The 4,847-nt window shown below is 46.0% G+C and overlaps 1 non-coding gene across 1 annotated transcript; it reads right to left on the bottom strand.

Moving 5' to 3' along the window:
• Nucleotides 1–3,643: 3,643 nt before the first annotated feature.
• On the bottom strand, nt 3,644–3,771 carry LOC126030717 (small nucleolar RNA SNORA44). Its single transcript, XR_007503168.1, has one exon. It is a non-coding gene; the product is annotated as a small nucleolar RNA SNORA44 (small nucleolar RNA).
• Nucleotides 3,772–4,847: the final 1,076 nt, after the last annotated feature.

Raw genomic sequence — 4,847 nt, 5'->3', positions numbered from 1 at the left:
TTACTGACCCTCAATTCCACCTCCTAGTAGGATACAGTCAATGGAACATTCTACTCCAGGACCTTACCTACTATGAATGCCTTGGAAAAGATGGTGAAGCCAACAAAGAGTGCTTCTTCTGGGACTCACAGAAGAAAACCAGGTGAGATAAAGAAAAGTGACAGAGCCACGTGGTCATTTTATTTTATTTTATTTTATTTTATTTTATTTTATTTGGTTTTTGAGTCATGCCAGGCACTATACTGAGCCTATACTATACTATAATGAGCTCGTCCTTTCAGAATACTATTCCTATCATAGAGATAAGGAAGCTGAGGCTCAAGAATTAAATCACTTAAAAAAAAATCACTTGCCTGAAGTCACATAGCTTGGCCCTGGCAGACACACTTTGGTCTTATACCCTGAATTTTCAGCTCTGTTTCAGGCAAGCATAGCAAATAGTTCTTAGGCCTGAGAAAAGGATTTGGTTTGGGTCAGGTGCCCATGATTGAGATTGGTGAGCCTCCAGCAAAGACCTTGCCCTCTGCACTGGGCAGGCAAGACCAGGGAGGGAGGGAGGGAGGGAGCCAGATCTCAGGAACACTGTGCCAGGAGGGGCAGGTGACTGTGGCTTCTAGGGTGGCATTCCTCCCCCCAGCCCTGTTCCAGTTCCCCACAGCTTTGCTGTTGCAGAAATCATGACTGCTAATTATAACCAAACAATGAGCAATCACATTCCACTGGCGGCTTGGTTCTCTGTTTAATTCTTGCTTGAGGTCTGGCAGGCTTTTCATTTGAACTTGCCTGCTCCTGAGGGCGCAAGGATCCAGCTCCAGCCTCTCCCCAACCCCCATCCCTGCTTCTCTCCCTGCTTCTTCAGGACTTAGGATGGGAATAAGGAGATCTGATCTGGCTACAACAGTGTTAACTGTGAACATGCTGATTTTTTTTGGGGGGGGGGGGGTCACACCCAGCAGTGCTCAGGGGTTACTCCTGGCGCCGTGCTCAGAAATCACTCCTGGCAGGCATGGGGGACCATATGGGATGCTGGGATTTGAACCACCGTCCTTCTGTAAAGGCGAATGCTTTACCTCCATGCTATCTTTCCAACCATCCTGACTCTTAATTCTGAGGTTTGTGCCTTTGCCTCCTCTTTCCCTTTGTAAACCTTCTTCAGGAGACTGGACCCCTTCTTTCTATAAGGCCTCCTCATTACTTTCAACAGAAACTTAGCAGTTTTAGTTGAAAATTCTGCCAATATAATTCCTTGGGAGTCCCCATGGGTGCTGGGAACGCTTGGAATCCCTGTTTCCCCGAAAACGTCTGGTGCAAGGAGTGGAACATGATATGTATTGTACTTACAGAATGGTCAGACTTGCCTCAGATGGACTGTCTGGTGGACAGCGCCTGCAGTACACTGGCTTTTTCTCTCATTTAACACAGTTGTGAGGTGATTCATGGATCCTGACTCCTACTAACTATGCACCCTGAAGGAGTTATTTCCTTAATGCCTTGTGACATCATCTGTATCAGGGATTATTGATACCTTATATAACACTTCCTATGTAGGAGACAGTGGTATAATAAAAATTCAGTTTGGTCTTTGTTCCTAGTTCTGGCACAGAGCTCCTTGAAACAAAACCCGTGGCATTTCCCCAAGGATAGTGTCTTGCTATTTGTCAGGGGCCTCCTGTGCCCTAGTCAATGGCTGAGTTTATGCTGATGAAACAACTCTGGGTGGAGCCCCTTGATAACCTAGATGTAGAGGCTGGTCAGACAAAAGACTGAAGAGTTAAAATATTGGGAACTCTCGGGCCCGGAGAGATAGCACAACGGCGTTTGCCTTGCAAGCAGCCGATCCAGAACCAAAGGTGGTTGGTTCGAATCCCGGTGTCCCATATAGTCCCCCCCTGCCTGCCAGGAGCTATTTCTGAGCAGACAGCCAGGAGTAACCCTTGAGCACTGCCGGGTGTGGCCCAAAAACAAACAAATAAAAAAAAATATTGGGAACTCTCATCCTGCCCCAATTTCTCTACTCAGGAAGGGAAGAGGCTAGGGATCTTTTAAGATAAGAATAATTTTTCAGAAGGGGTAGAGATGAATGAAACCCAGGATCTCAGATATGCAAGGCATGCATGCACTTTATCTCTGAGCTATTCTCCAAGACAAGAACTCTTATACAGAGGCATTTGAGGAATATCCTAGTTGGGAAAATGTGCCCACAGACAGAAAAGGTGTTCTCTAACTCTGTGGGAATAGAGGCTGCTGTGTTGGGACCATTTCAGACAACCCTGTAAAGCTCTCGTTCTTTTTATTTTTTATTTTTTTTTTTTGGTTTTTGGTTTTTGGTTTTTGGGTCACACCTGGCAGCACTCAGGGGTTACTCCTGGCTCTATGCTCAGAAATCGCTCCTGGCAGGCTTAGGGGACCATATGGGATGCCGGAATTCGAACCACCGACCTTCTGTATGCAAGGCAAACGCCTTACCTCCATGCTATCTCTCTGGCCCAAGCTCTCATTCTTGCTTTTCATAGAATTCATCATAATAAACCAGTGAATGGAAGAAAATATTTTTCTGAGTTTAGGGAATTGTTCTAGCAAATTATTTAACCTGAGGTAGGGATTATGGAAACATCAGATTTTGGTTTTTTAGATTGCTAAACCATTCTTATTCCAAAGAGCTCTCAGTAGAGTATGAGCCATAGAGTCCCTCTGTTTATGGGATTCACACCACACCATGCTCTGGCAAAGGAAGACCCGAAAGAAAACTTTCTTTTGTTTGTTTTGGGGCCACACCTGTTGACGCTCAGGGGTTACTCCTGGCTATGCGCTCAGATATCGTTCCTGGCGAACTGCAGTTCATCCTAGGCTAGCGCTTACAAGGCAGTTGCCTTACTTTTAACGCCACCCCTCTGGCCCCCAAAATCCATTCTTTATGGCTCCATCCCTCCATAACCTAAACCATTCACATAAACTTGGCCCCTTCTGATGACAGTCTCTTTCCAGTCTTTGAAATTGTCACAGGAGAGGCCAGAGAGATAGCATGGAGGTAAAGCATTTGCCTTGCATGCAGAAGGTCAGTGGTTCAAATCCCGGCATGCCATATGGTCCCCTGGGCCTGCCAGGAGTGATTTCTGAGCATAGAGCCAGGAGGAACCCCTGGGCACTGTCGGGTGTGATCCCCCCCAAAAAAAATTGTCACAGGATTTCCTTCTCTACCCCTCCCATCCCCATCATGACCAGGTTACTCTTCCAGAGGTCCGAAGAGAAAACCATTCATGATATCCCAACAGCCCATACTTAGAGAAGATGAAAGAAGGAAGGAGGATGCTCAGGTCTACCTGCCTGAGGCCTGCTTACCCACAGTCTTTTCTTCCCTCCCTAGCAAGCATAATGCATTGCTACCTTTCGAAACCCTGAAAGGGACCTACTTTTTTTTGGTGTTACATCCTGATGTGCTCTGGTTTTCTCCTAGCTCTGACTCATGGATCATACCTGGAGGATTCAGGGGATCATCTGGGTGTCAAGGATCAAACCTGGGTCTGGCACATGTAAAGCAAGAACCTGACCCACTGTTCTAACACTCCAGGCCCCAAAAAGCTCTGCTTTTACTAAGGGCTTCTGTGGGACAAAACAGCTTCGAACATTTACAAAATCAAATTTTTTTAATAGAAAAGGTGAGTGACGGCTACAAGTACTGGTACCTGTGCTGTCAAAGACTCTCGACATTACTCTAGTATGCAGTTGGAGATCCCATGGCCACTATTAGCCACAGACCTTGGGAACATGCTTCAAAATCAATTGAGTTTTAAATTCCTTTCTTCCAAGTAGTTTATCCATTTTATTTTTATTTTATCCATTTTATTTTTATTTGTAGCCTGAGGATCAAACCCAAGACTTGAGCTTTACCACGGAACCACTTCAATCCCTAGTCCCTTGAAAGCAACTGAAATTGAGCAGATGGGAGCCAAGTCCAAGGTCCTGGACTTTGAGCCCTGTGGCATGATTTAATTCTCCCAGCTAAGTACACCTGGTGCCATTAAAGGGAGAGGCTATTTCTCATGGGCTCATGAAATGACTGAGAGGCTCTGGGGAAAAAAAAATCCTCCTCCACTTCTTGCATAGAAACTATCAAAAAAGCAGTTTGTATCTTTCTCTGGAAGAATTGAAGATGGAAGCAGTTTTGGTTGCTGTTGGTGATCACATTGAAACTTTGTTGTTTTTGGCTGGAAGAAGGGAGGTGTGGGGAGGATAGAGAGTAAGGATCATGCAGAGTTAAGGGGCCATACCTGCAGATGTTCTAGGGTTGTTCCAGGCTCTGTGTTCAGGATTACCCCTAGCAACATTCAGGGAAACCATTAAATGGTGTCAGGATTCAAACTAGGGTTGACCATATGCAGGGCAAATGCCTTATTTTCTCTCTCTCTCTTTTTGGTTTTTGGGTCACACCCGGTGGGATTCAGGGGTTACTCCTGGCTCTGTGCTCAGAAGGTACTCCTGGAAGGCTCAGGGAACCATATGGGATGTAGGGATGCGAATCTGGATCTGTCCCGTGTGTTGGCCGCTTGCAAGGCCTTACCGATGGGCTATTGCTCTGGCCTCTCCTGTACTATCTCGCTGGTCCCCACATTGCAACTTTGAATAGTGAGAGCCTTGAGATGAGCTTGATACTGTGAAATAGGCAGAGAGCAGAGAGCAAATGGGTTGGACTTTGTCAAAAGACACAAACCTGTTAGATCCCTTTCCTGTTGAAGTCAGTCAACTGTTTTCTCTTAAGCTTGGTGCCACAAGCTCAAGGAACACACAGAGGCACTTCAGGATGAGAATGTGCTGCTCTGGTGCAGGTGCCAGGGCTCTGGATGTTAATT

Source organism: Suncus etruscus, chromosome 1, assembly GCF_024139225.1.
Source record: "Suncus etruscus isolate mSunEtr1 chromosome 1, mSunEtr1.pri.cur, whole genome shotgun sequence".
NCBI lineage: Eukaryota > Metazoa > Chordata > Mammalia > Eulipotyphla > Soricidae > Suncus > Suncus etruscus.
This window is presented reverse-complemented; position numbering and strand designations above follow the sequence as displayed.